This window comes from Kogia breviceps, chromosome 1 (genome assembly GCF_026419965.1).
Source record: "Kogia breviceps isolate mKogBre1 chromosome 1, mKogBre1 haplotype 1, whole genome shotgun sequence".
Classification (NCBI taxonomy): domain Eukaryota; kingdom Metazoa; phylum Chordata; class Mammalia; order Artiodactyla; family Physeteridae; genus Kogia; species Kogia breviceps.
The window spans coordinates 41,830,907-41,854,011 of NC_081310.1; the positions used below are offsets into that span (position 1 = coordinate 41,830,907).

The window sequence follows — 23,105 nt, forward strand, 5'->3', positions numbered from 1 at the left end:
ACCACCAATTATAGCTATTTCATTTCTTGGTTTCTTTAGTTGGTTTTTTAATTGTTTGGTTGCTTCCCTCCCAAAGTATAGGAACTGCATTTGTCTTGTTCTCCCCTGTATCCTCAGCACCAACACGTGCCCAGTAAATGGTAGGCACTTAATAAACATTGTTGAATTAATTAATCCCTTAACTGTAGAGGTTATGGATAGAAAAAATAGGGACATATAAGGCAAAGGAGGTGGGGAGATATTTCTGACCATTTCCAAGTCTGAGACATGGGGGATGACTCTGCTGAGACAGGAACCCAGTCCAGATGGTTAAAGTTGTATGTGCTCCCTGACTCTTAACTTGCACACCCGTTCTAACTCTGTGCCTTTCTCCACTTTTCCTAAATCCTCTCCACCATCCTTCAAGGCCCATCAGCTCCCAGCTCCTCCAGCCCCTTCAGCCTGTCTCCTATAGTCTCAGCCCTGCCTAGACTACAACATGACAGAGAAGATCAGGGCAGCTTCAAGGAACAGAGCCATCGTAAGACCAAGAATATATACACCCAGGGTTGGCCTCACAGGCTCTCTGGACTGGCAGTGTCCCCTCTTCCTTTGCTAGATTTTGGTGTAATTTTTTTTTTTCTTTTGCGGTACGCGGGCCTCTCACTATCGCGGCCTCTCTTGCTGTGGAGCACGGGCTCCAGACGCGCAGGCTCAGTAGTTGTGGCTCACGGGCCTAGTTGCTCTGCGGCATGTGGGATCCTCCCGGACCGGGGCACGAACCTCTGTCCCCTGCATCGACAGGCGGACTCTCAACCACTGCGCCACCAGGGAAGTCCTGGTGTAATTTTTAAGGCTACCTCTATTTCCTGATTTGCACTTTAGTCCCTGTCCTGCTCCAATCCAGAGAGCTGACCACAGGAACCACGGCACCTGCACGCACTCACGCCTACCTGATGAGCACGGCCACTGCCTAGAAACTCTTGCTGCAAGGCCCGCACACTCATCACATGCCCCTGGACCCAGATCAGAATGGAGGTCATCAGACCCCTCTGGACACTGTGATGTGGACCTGAACCAGGGAAGTTCCTTTCAGCCCAAATCACCCAGTCCCAGTTTGCCCTCCTCCTCTCATCCGGTTCTGCTTGGGTCCCAGGGCACCTCAGAGCTGAGTCACTATCATTACCTCTGGGCCACTGAAACCCCACAGTGGGCATCTAGTGCTACTGTCTGGCCAGCACCCTCTCTTCTTTAGAGGCACTGCTCCTCCCACCTCAGTTATGTGATTTATTTATTTATTTATTTATTTATTTTGCGGTACGCGGGCCTCTCACTGTTGTGGCCTCTCCCACTGTGGAGCACAGGCTCCGGACGCGCAGGCTCAGCGGTCATGGCTCATGGGCCCAGCCGCTCCGCGGCATGTGGGATCTTCCTGCACCGGGGCACGAACCTGTGTCCCCTGCATCGGCAGGCAGATTCTCAACCACTGCGCCACCAGGGAAGCCCCAGTTATTTGATTTTGATGGGAAAGGCGATCATAGAACCTACCTGACCAGGGTCACAGGGTGGGCCATGAGATGGAGGCCCAGCCAAAGTCATTCATTCTCGTACTGGGCCGGAGTGCTTCCCTCAGATTTTATTTATGGGTACTGAAAGAGAAAAACTCTCTCTTTTGCTACACTCAGATTAAGGAGCCTGGAAATACCATCCCTCTCCCCATACAAAGTGTATTTGTAATACTGAGGAAGAATGTCAATACCCAAAAAGAAGCAGAGGAGAAAACATGAGTGAGGGTGAGCAAACCAAGAGAAAAATGGAGAATGGCAGTGTTTGAACTCTTGGTCCAGTTGAACCTGATCTAGATCTACCCCTCTTCTTCCCATTTACATGAACTAAAACCTGCCTTTTTTACTCGCAGCCAGCTGGAGCTGAATTTCTGTCTCTTTTAACTGAAAAAGCCCTAATACTTCACTGCCACTTCTGCATTGATCTCTTTGCACATACACCTTCTGGGCCACTTAATGCAGTGCTGTGCCTTCTCATTGGCTAACTGCTTCATGATAATCCTTGCTTCCTCCTCCGCTGGTTGAATGTGCCTTTATGCAGGGCTGTTGTCCTAGAGCTACTCTGATGCCCAGGAGTCAGGGTCAGTGCAGGCACATGACATGTGTGAGGGCTCATTCGGTCTTAGATTCTCTCCATCCTGGGCGAGCTGAGATCCACGAGCCCATGTGAGGTTATATCAGAGACATGGAACCAGAGGGCACATCGAGTCCCCCCACTCTTGGATGTGAAGGGAGGGATGAAGGAGGGGGAGGCAAGAGGAGGATGCTCAAAGCCCCAGAGAGCAGGGCTCCCCCATGTCTCTTCTTTCTGCCACAGGACACCCCTGTTCTCGGGGATCAGCTACCAGGGACCCGCCCCCTCCCAGCACAGGGTGATGGAGGGCTCCCAGTACCAGGCGCCATCACTTACATCCTCCACTGGGGCTCCAGGGAAGTGTTTCCAGCCTGAATGATGACAGATCAAGAGAAGAAGAATATCACATACCTGAGTTTCCCAAAATTAAAATGGAGAATAGGGCCTCAGGAAAGGCTGCCTGGATAATTAAGGCATTAATTCAGGCTCTGGATTGCCTGAGAGCGCCACTGAATTTCTCCCAATAAATATCGGCGGCTCCAAGGCAGTCTCCCGGCCAGGGTGCAGGATCATAAAAGACCCCCTTCCTCTCTGTCCCCTGCCTGTCATCCTCAGGTAAGATCTCAGAAGCAGTAAAATCAAGGAGTTGAGGGTCTTTACTCAAAATGCCTCTCTTATGAGTTAAGGCTGGATAAGGTCTGGAAAGGCAACTAAATACACCCCAGAAAACTGAGGAACAGAGAAGGAACAGGATTTGCTTGAGGTCACACAGCCGTTGGTAAGTAAGAGTGGAATCAAGAATTCAATATCCTGGGCTTCCCTGGTGGCGCAGTGGTTGAGAGTCCACCTGCCGATGCAGGGGACATGGGTTTGTGCCCTGGTCCGGGAAGATCCCACATGCCATGGAGCGGCTGGGCCCGTGAGCCATGGCCGCTGAGCCTGTGCGTCCGGAACCTGTGCTCCGCAATGGGAGAGACCACAGTAGTGAGAGGCCCGCGAACCGCCAAAAAAAAAAAAGAAAAAAAAGAATTAAATATCCTGATATCAGGATAATACATTTCCAACTTGGTTCCATCAAACATTTCTTGGAGCCTCATTCACAACACGCCAATATGCACGCACACACACACACGTATACAAGCACGCACACGCACACACACATGACACGAATCTGTCCTTTCTACACAGGCCTGTCTCCTCGTTGTCACCCAGCATCTCTGCGCTTTTGTTCGAGATGCTCCCCCCCCAACCCCCGGCAGCCCTCATACCTCCCCTCCCTCTCCAATTTCACCCACCAGGAAGCCTTAGTTCAAGATCTCTCTTCTATTATCTGCCAGGGCTCCATTCCCTTGTTTGAACAACTCCAGCACATGGAGTTTTCATACAACACATCTTTAGCCCTGAATCCTATGGTGCTGATCTCATCTTCCCAACAAGACGGCAAGTTCCCTGCAGATTCCTCTCGGTAGCCCCTGCCTCCTACCCCAGCCCAGCCCAGCCCACAGCGAGAGCTCCGTCACTCCCCGCTCCTTGGAAATCAGGGATCCAAGTCCAGACCAGGATTTTCTGACTTTTCATGGCCTTGGATAAACCCCATGGAGCACCTGCGCCTACGTCCCCACCCAAACATGGGCATCAACTCTACCACGGGCCAAGTTTATGCCACACTGTGATGTCTCTCTGACCTTCTCTCTGTCCCGTAACAGCATCCAGCCCAGTCTTACCACAGCCCTGCTCTCCCCACGGGTTCCCAAAAGCCTCCAAAGGATGCTGCTGTCTGTGGAACTCTGTGAGGGCACGTTCACCAACTGCTCTGTCCTCCCTGCCCACCTTCAGGGCCCTCTCTGGGCTCGCACGGGAGATGAGGAGGAACAGCATACCCAGTGGAGGCACTGGACGGGAGCTCTGGGTTGGATCCTAGGTTCTGGTCCTGTCCCCACCCCCACTGCCTGTCCACGTGCCCTTGTCCACTCTCTGTAGGCTCACGTCTGTTAAATGAGGATGCTAGAGTTCACTGCTGCTCCCTAAAGACTCAGTGCCCCGTACTTTTTGATGTCTTTAAGTAGACATCAGTGTCTCCATACACAAATGACAAGCAGAGCAGCTGAAAGCATGGCCTTAAATGTCCTGGGCACGTAAGAGGAGAAGAAGGAAAATTAGCCCTTTTCTTGGAAATCTGGCTTGTATCTCCCAGAAGAGAGTGTGCAGTCAATGCTAAAAGCTACGAAAATCCCTGAGGCAACAATACACCCACCTGACACATATACACACTCATCACCGCCATGCACGGCTTCCCAAGAGCATGGCAATGGTTAATCATATCTGGGATCCAGCAACTTGTATCAAGGCCCTCATTCAGATAGTAACAAAGAGAACTGCCGTTGAGCAAACCACACTGACTCTCTAAGTCAGCACCTCAGATCACAGATGTTTTCTTCAACTGTAAATGAGGGACGGACGAGACTTGGGGGGGTGGGGGAGATGAGATCCAACCTCCCGCAGGATAGGCAGACCTTGGGTTCTGAAGCTCCAAGTTATATATGCCCCCCTCTTTCCCCTGGTGTCCGAGTATGCCCAAGTGTGACCCTTCATCTCCACCACAAGGCTGACCTGTCCACCTAGACCTCACCTAAGCTCAGAGGATAGTTCAGTGCTGGGCGCAACTGGTGTTCACATCCTCCGTCCCCGAAACCAATGACTTCGAGGCGTGGGACTGAGTCTATTATTACAACTATCAGTGTCACTGCTCACTTTAGAGCCACAAGTCACCGGGGTGGAAGGCACCTGGAGAAGGTGACCCTGCCCATTGCCCTCCCACACTCCAACCCCACCAACTTCAGTATCAGTGACCAGATGGTGGTCACAGTCCAAAGAGGTGGTCCAGCAGAAAAGTCAGCCCATCTCAATAATAGCCAAGTATCACCTGCTGCTCACCTGAGCAGGTGAGAACCAAGTTCCTCTTCCCACCGCCCCAAGCCTGGCCCTGAGTAGGTTCTCCCTGAGGGCTGCCTTCTTCCTCGTGGCTGTAAAAGTGAGCAGGTGTCTCTGGACCAGCACCCTGAGGTGAGCTGCTGTCCTGCAGCGCCAATAATTAATGCTCTGCAAAATGCCTTTTCTGCCTTCAGCTGGGATTGTGTTGTTTCTTGATAAGAAGGGGAAGTATTTACTGTCATGGAACACGTCTGACTAGGATCCCACAGAGCACAAGACCGAGGAAAGCCCTCTGTGGTGAAACGGCCACTCCCCGCTCCACCCGGCAGGCTGCAGCCATTTGCTGTCACCAACTCCATCACCCAGGACAGTGGACACAGTCACACTGAGTTTAGACTTCATGAGCCCACAAATGACTAAAACATACAAAGTAAATGAAGGCTTGAGGCCCAAAGACCCGGAATCATGGATGGAGGAGGAAGAGGTTCAGAGGTGACGATGGGTCCTTTTATCCCCGCCCCTCATCTCTGAACCTGTGGGGTCTTTAGTTTGGGGATGGAGATGTAAGCAGGTCTCTGAGGCTCTCTGGATGGGAGCCTTCTTGAGAAGGAACCCGTCTGCCTCCCCGTACAAAAACAAGCCGCATGTTGATTCGGGGGCCAAAGTGCCAGACAACCATATGGGGATGGGAAGAAAGAAAAGGAAGGGTTGGAAGAATATTCAGATATGTTCTTATTCTAATCATTCCTTATTTTGTATCTCTTCAGCTTGGGAAGTTGCTTGGAACTTTCTGGCTTCCTGAACAGGCATGCTTTAGAGATAATTAGACCAATCCTAAGAGAAAGCAGGTTAGAGCTAAAATAAATGAGGCTGTGAGTCAAGCCTGTGGGATGTTTTATTTCTGTGCAGGAAGGTAGTAGCCTTTCTTCAAAGTCGAGGATAAGGGAACTGAACAAAGGAATTGGGGAGAGTAAATATTTCCTTGTTTTCAACTCTAAGGCAATACTGGGAAGTTCCCATTGAGAGCTGTGGTCCTCCTTGATTAGGCCACATTCGGTCAGTGAGCATGTCTTGGGTGCCCGGCTCTGTTCTCAGGAAGTCTGTAAAGAACTCTGTACCCCAGGTGCAAGGCAGGCTGCCCTCAGAGGGCACTGCCCAAGGTCTGCTTCCATAGAATGGAACAGTCCAAGCAGTGGTCCTGCGGCAGGTGGGGTCAGCAGCCACTGCCTTCTGGCATCTGAGAGGCAACCACTGGAGGCCTGGAGTCAGGAAGGCCCTATCCTTGGCTGTGATGCCTGGAATTCCCACCATTAGAGATCCAGCCCTTTGCATGGAGGGAACATAGTCCCAAGAGTCTTCAATTAAAAGCCAATAGAAAGTAAAGGCATTAACGCACACCCCAGACTGGCTGACTCCCCAGGCGGAAGCAACTTGAGCAAATGGAACCCTGCCCGGAGAGTTGCAAGAAGGGATTTAGGAAAGATTAGAGGAGAGACTTCCTGGCCATCCAGTGGTTAAGACTCCCCGCTCTCAATGCAGGGGCACGGGGTCAATCCCTGGTTGGGGAACTAAGATTCCGCATGCCACAAAGCCAAAAAAAATAAAATAAAATAAAATAAAGTAACCTGCAGTAATTAGGAAGAACAGGGTCTACAATAGCAGCCTGCAAGGTTGGTGACACCCATGGTGGCCCTCTCCCTTCGACCACAGGCTGCCAGGCAGTTTGGGCTTATATAAAGTAACAAATCAGACACAAATCCCCGACCTCCCGTCACCTGCATTCTAATGGAGGATATAAACAATCACAAAAAAAATTTTTTTAGGTATAACAAATGGCATTTTAGATGGTGGTAAGGGCAAAGGAAGAAAAATAAGGCAGGGAGAGGTAGTAGCCTAAAGTTTAGAAAGAATGACCGAGGGAGATCGTCCAGAGAAAGTTACTTTTGAGTAAACTTCTGAAGGGAGTGGGGGATAGAACTATGGAGATATGCGAGGAAATACATTCCGGACAAAGGGAAGAGCTAGTGCAGGTGCCCTGAGGTGAGAGCAGGCCTGGGAGGGAGCGGGGGAGCGGAAGGGGACTGCTGGCTGGAACAGAGGGACGGGCAGGGTAAACTGAGTGATGGCGTTCATGGCCCTCACGGACCGCTAATGTCTTCAGCCGTGCAGGAGTCTCCATCACACACCCTACTAGAGCTTGCCTACTTTGGGCAAAGCCCCAGGCTTAACCCTTTCGTGCCCAATCGCCCATGGAAAACGTCAGATGGGCTTTCCCTCAGGCTCTGCATTCAAGAGAGGTGTGAGCTAATAAGGACCTACTGTATAGCACAGGGAACTCTACTCAGTACTCTGTAATGACCTATATGGGAAAAGAATCTGAAAAAGAACAGACATATGTATAACTGATTCATTTTGCTGTACACCTGAAACTAACACAACATTGTACATCAACTATACTCCAATACAATTTTTTTTTTTAAAAAAAAGAGTGAGGTGTGGGGAGGCGGAGCTAGCCCTGCAGCCCCCACTTCCTGTGACCTCGCTACCCCCCAGTATCACCTGGTGGCCCCAAGAGCCCACTCCTCCCTTCTAGTGGAAACTGGAAGGTGTTGAGAGGGCCCCTGGCTGGGAGGAAGATCTAGGCTCAGCCCTGGCTCGGACACTCAAGAATCAGGAAGACGTGAGCAAGTCATCCGACGTTCCTGGACCTAAATGAGGACACTGGGTAACTCCTCTCTGACATCTCTTCCAGCCCCTGGTGAGCCCCCTGCTCTACCGATAGACCAGCCTTGCCCATGTGTCCATTTGTGTCTCCTCTCAGACCGTGGGCTGACATTCTAACAGTAGGCCTGTAGTCACACAGCCAGATGTCTAGGGAGCCTCCATAGCCAGCAGACCCTGAGGTGCTACTTTAGGCCCCAGACCTTCTCAGTGGCACGCTCACACCCCAGGTACGGCCACCTGGGCTGCCGTCTCAGCGTGTGACCACACCCAACAGTGAGGAGGAGTGAAGCGATTCCATGTCTTGCAGGCCCTCCACCAGTGGTGTTTTCTATTGCCCAGGCTCACACCAACTGCAAGGGACCTCAAGCCCAGGGTCCGCAGAGCTCTTATGAAAAGGCTTTACAAGGAAATAAGCCACCAGCCCTCCAAGGCGACCGCCTTCAATCAGGATGGCAAGTGGTCACTCACCCTGCAAGGCAGCTGCTCTCCAGCTCCGCTCACCAGGAGCCCAGGCTGAGTCTGCGGTCTGTGCCGGGGCACCCACACGGTTCCCTACTCTGGCACCTCTGCTGAGGCAGGTAGCAGAGAGCTGGCTGGGACTATGGCCAGTTCTGCCAGCCTCAAGCCACTGTCTTTCATTCCAGGGTCTGGGTTGGCTCGTTTTTTTCTTACAGGGATGAAATTCAGTCTATCATCCCTAGGGATGGCAGGTATCAGTGGAACAGGAGGAAGGAAGTAGCAAAATTGCAAGAATGACCTCAGATGTGGCTAAATCCTTAGGCCGACCTGGCCAGTGTGAACCGCAGAGGCGTTCAGGGCTCCGTCAACAGATTCTTTTTTTTTTTTTCCAGAAAAATCACAGAGTTTTATGAATTAACCACTTGACAAACATTTATACTTTTTCCCTATATTTTTGGCTGCATATTCTTTGGTCATTTCTTTTTTTATTAATTTTTATTGGAGTATAGTTGGTTTACAATGTTGTATGCCAACAGATTCTTAAAAAAAAAAAAAAGACTTAAGTTTCCCAGGCAAACAGCGCAGAAACCTCATCCCTATCCTAGGCCCACAAAGGCCACCGTCCAGCGCACACTTTATGGGGCTCTTCTTCCACTTGATGACTCCTTGAGAATTCATGGAAGTGGGAATGCTGGTCAGGGAAGATATACATGTAATGTCATTTGATTGGCTTTGCCAGATGTCTTGGAGAACAAACAGCATTGGCGGCCACTTAGACCCAGTGTTTCCCCCAAGGCAATTTTTGGATCATTTTGTCTGGGAGGGACCAGAAAAGCTGATTTCTGTTCTCTCTTCTGTTTCTCGCAGCTGCTCCGGTAACATCTGTGCCTCCTCCTTGGTGACCGTCCAAACCCTTAGGTAGTAAAGCACCTGCACTCTCAGAAGACTTGGGGGGCCGTCTGTAGCCTGAGACAGGATGCTTGTGAAAGGAGCAATACGAAGTGTGCTTTGGCATGGACGGAGTCCAGGAGGAAGTTTTGTGGGTGAAAGAGAAAGAGCAAGTGCCTGGAACGTGTGTGGGAGAAGGTATGTATTAAATACTAGTTTATCAAGAGGTGTTTGTTGGGCTTCCCTGGTGGCGCAGTGGTTGAGAGTCCGCCTGCCGATGCGGGGGACGCAGGTTTGTGCCCCGGTCCGGGAAGATCCCACATGCCGTGGAGCGGCTGGGCCCGTGAGCCATGGCCGCTGAGCCTGCGCGTCCGGAGCCTGTGCTCCGCAACGGGAGAGGCCACAACAGTGAGAGGTCCGTGTACCGCAAAAAAAAAAAAAAAAAAAAAAAGTGTTTGTTGAGCATTTGCCTTAACAGGTGTGGCACAGCTGTGTGGGATGCAGCTGTGAATAGGACCTGGCCATTGCCCTCAGCTAGCTTACAGTCGACCAGAGGAGATGGAAATGAAGAGCTACTTCAGGGCGGTGGGATGAGTACTAATAGGAGAGCTAAATGAAGGAGGAGTTTGAGAGTACACAGGACGGCACCCCACTCGGTCCTGGGGGCTAAGAAACATGGAAAGGCTGTTTGGGGGAACAGGTATCCAAGGTGAGACTTGAAGACTGGGCACAAGATGAAGGGTGAGGGCTAGAGAAGAAGCTGGAGACAAAGAGGACAGTACATGTAAAAGCCTGCCGTCCTTTTATGTGGCCAGTATGGGATGATGGAGGAGCCACTGGAGACAAAGTTGGAGAGGCAGGACCCGACTGGGCATGGTGGCTTGAGGCGACAATGAGGAATTTAGCCTCTACCCACTGGGCAAGAGTCATTGGGAGGATTTGGGGAAAAGAAGCAGCATCATCAGATTCATTCTTTAGATAGATCGCTTGAACCACGGGGTCAAGAATACAATGAAGGGAACCAGGCTGGAGGTCGACTAACCAGTTAGGAAACTGTTGCCTACTTGATTTCTCCATTAAATACACAATATGCGTCTCAGACTTGACAGAACCAATGCAGAATTCTTTATCTCCCCTTCAAGCCCACCCGCCTCCCCAAGTCTTCTTTCTCAGGAAATGGTACCAGACATGCAAGCCAAATACTCAGGGGGCATCCAGGTGGCTATTTCCCTCATCACCACCACTTACCACCCAATCTGTTGGCAAGTCCTACGGACTTCACCTCCAAAGCACATCCCAAACCCATTCCATCGAAACCGCCACAGTCCCAGCACCCTCGCCACTTGCCGGGACGTCTGCAGTCAGCAAAGTGCTGGGCCTCCCCCGACTCTTGGTTCCCTTCAACCCATTTGTCACATGGCAGCCAAAGTGCAGTGTTTACACATTTTTTTGTAAAATACAACACATATGCAGAAAAGCACAAAAAAAGAAAAGATGTAACTCTGTGGTTTGTCACAACATGAGCATACGTGCAATCACCCCCAATGTCAAGAAGTAAAACATTCCCAGTTCTCCCCCCAAAAGCCCTCCTTTTGACTCCTCCCTATCACTGCCCGTCCTGTCGTGCCAAAGACAACCCCTATCCTGGCTCTTAAGGTAATCACTTCTTCAACTTCTCTTGTATTTTACCACCTAACCATGAATCCCTAAAAAGCTATTGTTTTGATTTTGGCTGATATTTGAACTCTACATAAATGGGATCACACTGCATGTATTATTTTGCATTGGACTTCTTTCACTCAGCATTTTCTTTATGGGATTCATCTGTGTTGTGTGTATAGCTCTAGTTTGTTTATTTTGATTGTTCTATGGCAGTCCATTATTTATCCATTCTACTGTTGACGGGCATTTGGGTTGCTTCTAGTTTTTCAGCCAATAGGAATAATGTTGCTATGAGCCCCTTGATATTTGTCTCTTGGTGCCAGAATAGCCTTAAAATATGGATCAGACCATGTCTCTCCTCTGCTTAAAACTCTCCAAAATCTCCCTGTCATACTTAAAATTCAAGCTCCTAACCTTGGCTTATAAGGCCCTTGCTTCCTTCTCATCCCTCCTCTTGTATCTTCCTCCTTTTGCTTACAACTTTCACACCTCATCAGTCTGTCTGTTGCTGGAACATGCCATGTTCACACCTACCTCAGGGCCCTTGCACTGCTCTCTCCTATCCCTAGACTGCAGATCTTAGCATAGTCAGCTTCTTATCATTTAAGTTTCAAACCAAATAACACCTCCTCAGACAACTCCCTTGACCACCTAATTTGGGAGACAGCCCAAATCTCCCTCCTTCACATCCCCTTGTTTGGTTTTCTTCATGGCACTCTTCACTATGGGAAGCCATCTTATTTACCTGTCTGGTAGCTTGTTTACTGTTTATCTCCTCCCACTTCCCTGAGCTCAGGGACTCTGTCTTTTTAGCTGCTACATCCTCAGCAACTGTAACTGTGTCCGACATAGAGCAAGCATTCAATAAAAGCTTGTTGAATGCACAAATGAATGAATGAATCTCCAGGAAAGATGGCAGCATAACTGGTCTGGTGGAAGTTGAAGGAAGTGGGCAGATAGAAAACAGTGAATATTTTTGAGAACGATGGAGGAATTAAAAAGGAAGGAAGGGAGGCAGGAAGTGAACACTCATTGAAACTCTGTGCTCTGCATCCTGGGCCGAGGGCTTCCCCTTTGCCCCTGTGGCCAGGTCTCACGTGTGCCGGAGGGCTGCATGCCCCTTGCAGCCCCGCTGATCCTGGAGCCCAGGAAAAGATGCCCTCTGAGGGAAAGAACACTGAACCTCCTCCAGAGCACAAGCAAACCCCTGCTGAAGCAGTCGAAGAAGCAAGGCTGCCTTTAATCCGTGTCTAGACGACAGGAGAGGAAGGCGGGGGTGTTTCATTGCTCTCCCTGAGAAGTCAAGGCAGCAGAATGAGATGATTTGGATTGTCAACCTGCCAGAATGACCTCTGGAAATGACAAACTTTCCCAACTACTGCCTCAGTAGACATCCAGCGAGCAACAGAGGCCGGCACCAGACTCCGTATCTCACAGCTGGGTGCTGGGGTATGCTCCGAGTGGTTTCGGGTCCATCCCTACACAGACACAGAGCAGCCAGTCTGGGGCTTCAGGAGGGAAGACTGGGATGGAGAGCAACCCTGAAGGAGAGACAGAAAGACTCCTCCTGGAGATGGGACAGGAGTGTGGGGCTGTGAGGCAAGGACAGTGATTGGAAGAACCTGGATGAGAATGGGGGGCGGGGCAGGTCCAGCCCCACCCGTGTGAGCTCAGGAGAGCACCTCAATCTGCCTGACCGACAATGACTTCCTCCTTAAAAAGGACATGAATAAATACCCTCTTTGTTAACATCTCAAGGTTATTGTAAGGATCAAATGAAATCACATATATAAAAGAGCTTTTTAGTAAGATGATAATAATGGGCTTGAAAGAGGCCCATTACTCAGAAAGTAAAAACAGATAGTAAATCATAGGCCAGATTTGGAATAAGTGGCAACGTCTGGGAGGATATTCCTTTCAGGACACTGTAGCACCCCAGGCCAGGAGGGTGGGAAACTTGTAGTGACTACATTTCTAAGAGCACAATGAGCTCTCTAGTAGTAAAAGAGGAAGGATCCTTATAATAACAAATGAAAACACCACTAAAATGCTAGGAACAAATTTAATAAGAAAGATGCATGAAGAAACGTTTCATTTAAAACACTACTTAAGGACAAAAAAGAACTTGAACAAATGGAAAGTCATAACACGTTCATGGATAAAGAAATTTAACATCCTGAAGATGTAAATTCTCCCTAAAGTTTACTTATGAACTGAATGCATTCCCAACATAATCACCAATCAGTTTGGGAGAGAGACAGATAAGTTTAATCTAAAGTTCACATGGAACAATAAATAAGCAAGAATATCCAGGAAAATTCTAACAAAGAAATGTTATGAAAGATAACTCGTCCCCACATATTGAGGCACATTATAAAACTGCATTAATTAAAACATGCATTCTGGCATATGAATGGACAAATGGATCAACAGAACAGAATTTAAAATGTTGAAAGAGACCCAAATATCTATAAGAAACATTACATTTCAGATCACTGAGGAAGTACGAATAGTCGATAAATGGTATTGAGACAACTGAGTAGACATATGGGAAAAAATTAAGTAGGATCCTTCCCTCAAGTCTTATGCCAAAATAAATTATCAATGAATCAAAGAGCTAAATATAACAAATGAAACCATAAAAGTGCTAGCATTTCTAATGTCTAATTTTTGTAGTTGTGAAGGACTTTGTTAGCAATATAAAACCAAAACACAGTAATATAAAGGCTGATACATTCAACTACATAAAAACTGTCATAAAAACATAAACAGGTTGAGAGTCCGCCTGCGGATGCAGGGGATGCGGGTTCGTGCCCTGGTCCGGGAGGATCCCACATGCCACGGAGAGGCTGGGCCCGTGAGCCATGGCCGCTGGGCCTGCGTGTCCGGAGCCTGGGCTCCGCAAAGGGAGAGGGCACAAAAGTGAGAGGCCTGCGTACCACAAAAAAAAAAACATTAACAACTTCAAAAGCCAAACGACAAATTAGAAAACTATTTTCTGCATCTATACTGCAAAGGACAAATTTTCTTAACATATAATGACAAACTAACATGAAAAATGTACAAAGGATATGAATGACCAATTCACAAATGAGGAAATATAAAGGGCTCTTAATATTTGAAAAGATGTTCAATATCACAATAAGAGAAATATACATTTAAACTAGGAGATAACCATTTCTAATATCTTAGATAGTCTAGAACCAAAAAAGTTTGATAACACACTATGTTGGCAAGGATGCAAGGAAACAGCCACCACGTTGGTAAATGGATAAACTGATACAACTTCCATGGAAGGAGATTTGGGACTACAATGCAAAGTTTTAAACTCACTCTTTGGCTCCACAGTTCTACTTTTAGGAAATTTTCTTCATGTATATTTTCATATGTGCAAATGACATCTTTATACGTTTATTCATTGAAGCATTAATAGCAAAATATTACCCCAAAAAAGAAACTTATATGTCCTTCAAAAGGGCATCAGCTAAATAAATTATGGAATGTATACAGCCTTTAAAAATAGAGAGGCAGATTTCAGTGTCCTGATCTGAAAGGATCTCCAAGATCAATTCTTAAGTGGAAAAATACCTAGGTGTAGAACAGTAAGTTATATATGTTACTATTTGGTTCTGAGAAACTTATACGTTAAAATTTTATTTAGACATATATGGAAATGGAAGGATACATAAGAAAATGGTAACAGTGGTTACTTTATAGGAGCGGAACTAGGTGGCTGGGGGAAATTTTAAATAAAGAAAAAAATTTTAAATAAATACACTGAAAACTATAAAACACTACTAAAAGAAATTAAAGAAGATACATCAGAAGACTTAAGAGTCTTAAGATCTCAATACTGCCCAAAGTGATCTACAGATTTAATGCATTCCCTATCAAAATCCCAACATCAGCTTTTGCATAAACTGAAGAATCAAGCCTAAAATTTATATGGAAATTCTAGAGGTCTTGAAGAGCCAAACAATCTTGAAAACAAGCAAAGTTAGAGGTCTCACACTTCCTAATTTCAAAACTTACTACAAAACTACAGTAACCAAAACAATGTGGTACTGGCATAAAGACAGACATATATATCAATGAAATAGATTAGAGATTCCAAAAATAAACCCTCCCATATACAGTCAAACGATTTTCAACATGGGATCCAAGACTATTCAATGGGGAGAAGACAGTATTTTCAACAAATGGTGTAGGGAAAACTGGATATCCACATGCAACAAATGAATTTGGACCCTTAGCTTACACCATATACAAATATTAACTCAAAATGGATCAAAGACCTAAATGTAAGAGCTAAAACCATAAAGCTCTTAGAAGAAAACATAGGGGAAAAAACTTCATGACGGGGCTTCCCTGGTGGTGCAGTGGTTGAGGGTCCGCCTGCCAATGCAGGGGACACAGGTTCGTGCCCCGGTCCAGGAAGATCCCACATGCCGCGGAGCAGCTAGGCCCGTGAACCATAACTACTGAGCCTGCGCGTCTGGAGCCTGTGGTCTGCAACGGGAGAGGCCGTGACAGTGAGAGGCCCGCACCGTGATGAAGAGTGGGCCCCGCTCACCGCAACTGGAGAAAGCCGTCACACAGAAACGAAGACCCAACACAGCCAAAAATAAATAAAACCTTCATGACGTTGGATTTGGCAGTGATTTCTTAAATGGGACACCAAAAGCACAGGCAGGGATTCCCTGGTGGCGCAGTGGTTGAGAGTCCTCCTGCCAGTGCAGGGGATGCGGGTTCGTGCCCCGGGTCCGGGAGGGTCCCACGTGCCGCGGAGCGGCTAGGCCCGTGAGCCATGGCCGCTGAGCCTGCGCATCCAGAGCCTGTGCTCTGCGGCTGGAGAGGCCATGGCAGTGAGAGGTCCGCGTACCGCAAAAACAAACAAAAAAACAAAACAGGAAACAACAAGTACTGGTAAGGATGTGGAAAAACTGTAACCCTTGTACATTGCTGGTGGGAATGTAAAATGGTACAGCCACTGTGGGAAACAGTATGGCAATTCTTCAAAAAAATTAAACTTAGAATTACCATATGATCCAGCAATTCCACTCCTGAAAGTAGGGATTCAAACAGATATTTGTATCCCCATGTTCATACATGTTCATAGCTGTATTATTCACAATAGCCAAAAGATGTAAGCAATCCACATTTCCATCGATGGATAAATGGATAAACAAAATGTGGTATATATACATACAATAGAATATTATTCAGCCTTAAAAAAGAAAGAAATCCTGACACATGCTACAACACGAATGAACCTTGAAGAAATTATGCTAAGTGAAACAAGCCAGTCACCAAAGGACAAATATTATATGATTTCACTTATATGAGGTACCTCAAGTAGTCAGATTCATAGAGACAGAAAGTAGGATGGTAGTTACCAGGAGCTAGGGAAGGAAGGAATGAGGAGTGGTTGTTTAATGGGTATGGAGTTCCAGAGTTTGGGAAGATGAAAAATTTATAGAAATGGAAGGTGATTACGGTTGTACAACAATGTGAATGCATTTAATGCCACTAAACTGTACACTTAGAAATGGTTAACATGGCAAACTTTACGTTATACATATTTTACCACAATAAAAAAAATAAAGAGAAAGAAAGAAACCTTAAATAATATACAAAGAAGAGTGAACTCTAGAGTCCACACTTCTGGGTGTGAATCCTCACTACTTCCATTCATAGCTATGTCACCTTAGAAAGGTACTTAACATTTCTCAGATTCAGTTTCCTCATCCAAAAACATGGTAATAAAAGGACGGCCTACTATTTGGGCTATTTGGAGGTACATAAAGGGCTTAGAGCAGTGCCTGCCAAACTGTTAATGCTTAATAAGCAGTAGTTCCTCATTCATAATTGTCTTAGACATTTATTGAGCATCTATTAGATTCAGACATTATGCCAAGTGCTGGGAACACAGAGATGGATAAGATGGATTCCTGCCTTTAAGAACTTCACCACTTGGTAAATGGGACCTTAACTGATTCTACCTTCATGCAGCCCTCACTGTAGGAGTAAGTGTTGAAATAGTCACTATGGAAGTACCCTTCAAGAAGAGAAAGAAGAGACTCAATTAGACTGAACGTTCTAATAAGACCTATCTGAAAGTAGAATGAGCTACCCTGAAAAGTAGTGAGGCAGCCTGAATAGCCACTTCTCAGACACGTAGCAGAAGAGACTTGGAGGGTTAGACTAGGTGATCGCTGGGGTACCATCTGGCTCAGAGAGTCTCTGATGCTACAAAGTGAGGACAAGGACTGACTGACGAGTGGCCTGGCTGGGGAAAAGCTCCAGGGCATCAGCCTTGCAGACATCACCACTTCATGACATCATCCAAATTACCCCCAGCAAGGACCAGAAGTCTCCAGATGGCAGGTGTGGATTCAAATTCAAAATGACAGACACAATTTTCACATAGATGAATGGAGAGGCACCAAGGCACGCTCATCCCTGGATGACAGACAGAAGGGAAGAAAGGCCCAAAGAGGTCACTGCAGCCTTTTTCTGGGCCAGCATGAGCTCCAGAATAAAACAAGCAAGATTCATCAGTGAAGACGTGGAAGAAAACACCCCAATGCTGGCTGTGAATCCAATAAGGGTCCCCACACCAGCCCCCAGCTCTGAGACACCCCAGCTGGCCTAGCAGCCCAGAAGAGTCAGAGAGCTTATTTTTTTATTTTTGGTTGCACTGGGTCTTCATTGCTGCATGCAGGCTTTCTCTAGTTGCGGCGAGCAGAGGCAACCCTTCGTTGTGGTGCGTGGGCTTCTCATTGCAGTGGCTTCACTTGTTGCAGAGCAGGGGCTCTAGGCACGTGGGCTCAGTAGTTGTGGTGCACGGGCTCTAGAGCACGGGCTCAGTAGTTGTGGAGCATGGGCTTAGCTGCTCTACGGCATGTGGGATCTTCCCAGACCAGGGCTCGAACCCGTGTCCCCGGCATTGGCAGGCAGATTCTTAACCACTGTGCCACCAGGGAAGCCCCCAGAGAGCTTATTTTTTAAGGAAAGGGAACAGAGGTCTGTTTCAGAGGGTGGAGGGGTTCAAGGGTATCCTGCATGGAGGGAGAGGGAAAGGTAGGACTCCCCTCACCATCTTGGAGCTTCACCTACAGTCCAGACCAGCTGCACGTGGGAGTCGGGGTTGAGGAAGAGGACAGGCAGGGAAATGCTCCCGTGTGGTCTCAGCCGGGCAGCTTCCCTATTAGGGTCTCAGAGTATAGACAATCCACCTTCTCTTGGCTGAGATCTTGACTTTCTTCTTCCCTGGAGTACAGGGGTGGAGGGAACAGTAGTGTGATCAGCGAAGGCCTCACTGAGCAAAGACCTGAAGGTGGTGAGGGGCAAGCCACACAGATATCTGCAGGAGACCATCCCAGGCGGAAGGTGCAGCAAGGGCAAAGAACCGGAGGCAATGAGTGTGCTTAGCATAATGGGTACAGCAGGGAGCCTGTGTGACTGCAGCAGGGAGACACATGGGAAGGGTTATAGGACATGAGGTTAGAAAGGCAAGGGGTGGAGGTGGGGTTCAGGCCCTGTAGGGTTCTGCAGGCCACTTTACTTTTTTTTTTTCTGGCTTCTACTCTAAATGAGATGGGAAGCCCATTGGAGCGTTCTGAGCAGAAGAGTAAGATACCCTGATTTATGGTTTTTAAAGGGTTCCTTGGGCTGCTGGGTTGAGAATGCACTCCAAGTAGGGCGGCATGACCACCTGCTTCAGTTAGTAGCAGGTGGTTGCAACAATCCTGGGGAGGGGTGACAATAGCTTGAACCAGGTTGGTAGCAGTGGAGGTGGTGAGAAGCAGATATATTTTGAAGGAGGATTTGCTGACAGATTGGACGTGGGGAGTGAAAGAAAAAGAGGTAGTAAGGATGACACTAAGATTTTTTGGCCTAGATCCTGGAAGGACGGAGTTTCCATTAACTGAAATAGGAAAGATTGGAGAAGGAGCAGGTTTTATGGGGAAGATCAAGCATTCAAGTTTAGACATGTAAGGTTTGACATTTCTCTTAGACATCCCCAGGGAAATGTTTCATGGGCAACTTGGAGAGACACATGCACGGTTCACAGAGAAGACCAGGCAAGAGCTACATATCTCGTATCATATTAAACATAATATTTAATATACCTATAATTTAGCTAAATATGTACATATTTAGAAGTCATCTATGTCTAGAACCCTGCAGAAGAGATTCAGATAAAGAAGAGAAGAGGTCTAAAGACAGCTTAGGGGATCCAAGACTCACAGATTGATTGATTAGGAAAAATTAACAAAAGCCACTGAGAAGGAGTTACCAATGGCAAAGGAAGAACCCAGGAGAGGTGGTGGGTCCTGAAGTCAGGTGAAGTGTTTCACAGAGGAACAAGTGATCAGCTTTGTCAAATGCTGCTGGTAGGTCAAGTATCTCAAGATAAGAACTGGAAACAGAACAACGGATTTAGCAACAGGATGGTCACTGATGATCTTAGAACAATTTTGGCGGAGTGGGGCAGAAGGGAGCCTCATCAAAGAAGGATCAAAAAGAACGCAATAGCCGAATAGTGCAGGGAAAAATCTCTCTTTGTAAGAGATTCCAACTAATAAATGAAGAAGGAATGACAGGATTAGGATATCAGCATTGTGCAAGCCCATAAGGAAATAAACAATCCAGGCAGGGGTCAGCAAACTATAGCCCTTGGGCTATATCTGGTCTGCTTGTTTTTGTAAGTAAAGTTTTACTGGAACTCACCAGTGCTCATTCACTTATGTATTGGCTCTGGCTGCTTCCACACTACAATCGCAGTGTTGAGTGGTTGTGATAGAGACCCCATGACCCACAGACTAAAATATTTACTGGCCATTAATAGAGAAAGTTTTCCAACTCTAACCCAGGCAATAATCCTCAGTGACTGCTGATGTCACATGAAGGGAAACAACCAGACATTATGTGCCTCTGATGGAAATACCTACCACCCCCTAGGAAGTAATCTTACAAAGTAACAAAAAAGCAAATCTGAACCAGATGGAACTAAATGCCAGCTTACAGGAACTACAGGGAACAAAAACATTCAACAACCCGATGGGGATGCAAACTCCAGAATGTGGGAAAATCTACATAAAATATGACCAAGTTTCTTCAACAAATAAACCATGAGGCTGAAAAACAAGTGGGGTGAAGTAACCTACAGATAAATGACTTATGAAACCTTTCAACAAACTATGAGGTGTGGCCCTTATTTGGATCCTGATTTAAACAAACAAGCTGCTTCTTAAAAAACAATACAATTGGAGAAATCTGAACACCAACTAGGTATCTGAAGATACTAAGAAATTATTGTTAATTTGGGGGAGTGTGGTAATGCTATTATGGTCTTTTTTTAATCCATTATCTTTTAGAGCCTAGTACTTAAATATTTATGGATGGAGTTATATGATGACTGGGATTTGCTTCAAAATAATCCAGTGGGGAGGTAGAGTAGGGAGATTGAGGTAAAAAAAGTTGGTTATGAGTTGATAATTATTGTGTTTTGTTTGTTTGTTTGTTTGTTTTGCGGTATGCGGGCCTCTCACTGTTGTGGCCTCTCGCGTTGCGGAGCACAGGCTCCGGACGCGCAGGCCCAGCGGCCATGGCTCACGGGCTTAGTTGCTCCGCGGCATGTGGGATCTTCCCGGACCAGGGCACGAACCCGTGTCTCCTGCATCGGCAGGCGGATTCTCAACCACTGCGCCACCAGGGAAGCCCCATGAGTTGATAATTATTGAAGCTGGGTTGTGGTCACTTATAGGTTCATTACACTACTCTCTCTACTTTAGTATATGTTTGAAATTTTCCACAATAAAAAGGTACTTTAAAAAGAAGAGAGGGCTTCCCTGGTGGCGCAGTGGTTGAGAATCCGCCTGCCGATGCAGGAGACACGGGTTCGTGCCCCGGTCCGGGAAGATCCCACATGCCGCGGAGCGGCTGGGCCCGTGAGCCATCGCCGCCGAGCCTGCGCGTCCGGAGCCTGTGCTCCACAACAGGAGAGGCCACAACAGTGAGAGGCCCGCGTACCACACACACACACACAAAAAAAAAACCACAATACTCCTAGACTTATTGTGGTGGTAATTTCTCAGTGTATACAAATATCAAATCATTATGTTGTACACCTGAAACTAATGTTATGTGTCAATTATAAAAAAACAAAAAACAAAAATGCAACCCACGGTCATCTCCACTAGACTCTCCCTTCACAGTCCCCACAGCTTTCACTGGAGCTTTCTTGCCTCTCCCAGGCTGCTCTCCTAAATAACATCAATTTCGTTTCTTTTGAAACTTTCCACTCTGAGCCTCTAGGTAGCGAGTCAGAAGGTGAGTCTCTGATCTTGAGAAGCTGCACAGTCAAGTCTAACTATAGCTGAAAAGTTAACTAAAAGACAAGGAGTGTGGGAACATGTAAGTCAGAGGATGTGAGGGCCTTAAGGATACTCTGGTTCAGAGAAGAATAAGGAGGGTAGGGGCAAGGGCTGGGAAAGATGCCAAGTACTTGCTGGAGGAGATGAGACACTGGAAGATGGGCAAACAGGAGAGAGCAGTGCATTTTAGGAAGGAAAGTAACGCGAGCAAAGATTGAGACCAGAAGGGAAGCCCCTTCCACAGAGTTCACGTTGGAAAGGACTGGGAATGATGTCATCCACCCTCCACGCCACACTCTGATGTGTCCCTGTGAATTACTTCCCATGGACCACAGTGACCCACTGCCAATTTTCTGGGCATCAGGGCCCACAGCTGTGGAAGGGAGACCCTGTGCCTGTGCGAGCCATCCTCAGGGATGGCAGGTCTGCACGATGAGAATGGAGACGCCCCTGGTGAGTCCTGACACCAGAGAGATGCACTGGCAAAGGTGGGGCCCAGGCCGACCTCTCCACCTGGCATCTCTGTCCTCTGAGTTCTGCCCAGTCCTCTCGTGGATGACTCATGATGCTGAGAATATTCTCCATCTGACGTGATCCACTCAGACTCCAAGTAGGATGGGCTTCATGAGGCTCTGGCGTCCTGATATTGTATGAATATTTGAGGTATCCATTTTACCAGGTCGAGTCCACAGCCTTCATCAAATTTTCAAGGGATTCTATGACTCCAAAGGTTAGGAATCACACGACGAGAGGCTTAATAATTATTTAATGTACTGTATTTGGGGTGAGGTCTGAGGTATAATTACATCTGTTGGGACTCATTCAAAGGTCCTCCTACCTCTCAAAATAGACGATTGCTTCAGGATCAATGAAAACAAGAATTAAAATTCTTCAATGGCAGGCTAATAGCAATGCAAACCTTAAGTACCCTCTACATTTATAGGCCAAACAAAATAGCAACCCTATCAGGAGCTACTTCCCACATAATAGCTGACATCATACATATTTCAAGCCATATGGTTTACAAAGCAAGTATTTCATTGGTACTTGCCACACCAAGCGGGATCTGAGTTCCCTGACTAGGGATCGAACCCAGGCCTTGGCAGTGAAAGCGCCAAGTCCTAACCACTGGACCACCAGGGAATTCCCGTCATGTACTTTATATTTGGACTTTGAGAATTTTGCTCTGAACATTTTAAAAAGCAGAGTAAAACAATAAAATGGAGTGCAATTTGTATTTTTCACAGAATTGTGTTTGTCTTAATGGTTTGAATGGCCTCTACAAATTGGCATGCCCCAAACCCTCGCAACTTTACATCCCCATCAAAGGTCCGACTAAAAGGATATGGGACCCAAGACAATCTTGACTCTCTGCCTCCCTCAAATATTTTACATGTTCATTTAATCAACTTTTATGGATGCCTAGTGGGCTTGAGGTTCTGAGATGCCACAGGATAGCAGAGGAAGAGGGTGGGCCACAGGTACCTTGGCAGTGCCCAGCCATTCTGCCTTCTCTCCCCTCCCCACAGAGTTCAGCACCATCCCCTGATCTTAAACAAGTCTCAATCATCTCTAGCTAATATTTGTTGATTGCTTATACTGATTCAAACTTCACACAAATCCTATATGGTGGGACCTACTCCTGTATACATTTAAGGAAGCTGAGGTTCAGGAAAAGTAACTCACCTGCTCAGAGCCGCTTAGGAATGAATGAGGGAGCCAGGACCCAACCTGAAAGCTGCCTGACCCCAGGTTGGTAGAGGCTCTAAGCCCTCTACCACAGAACTGAGTCCCCATCCACTTGGTTACTACTCGTCTGACACCCTCTGGACTCACCCATCCACGAAGAAACCCTGTCATAGCGACCTGGGCAGCTCTATGTTTCAACAGCAGAGTTTCAACAAATCTAGGATGCCAGCAAGCCTCACCCCACCCCACAGG

General features: G+C 47.2%; 1 non-coding gene across 1 annotated transcript; it reads right to left on the reverse strand.

Moving 5' to 3' along the window:
- Positions 1-22,235: 22,235 nt before the first annotated feature.
- On the reverse strand, positions 22,236-22,307 carry TRNAE-UUC (transfer RNA glutamic acid (anticodon UUC)). Its single transcript has one exon. It is a non-coding gene; the product is annotated as a tRNA-Glu (tRNA).
- Between the last annotated feature and the right edge of the window lie 798 nt (positions 22,308-23,105).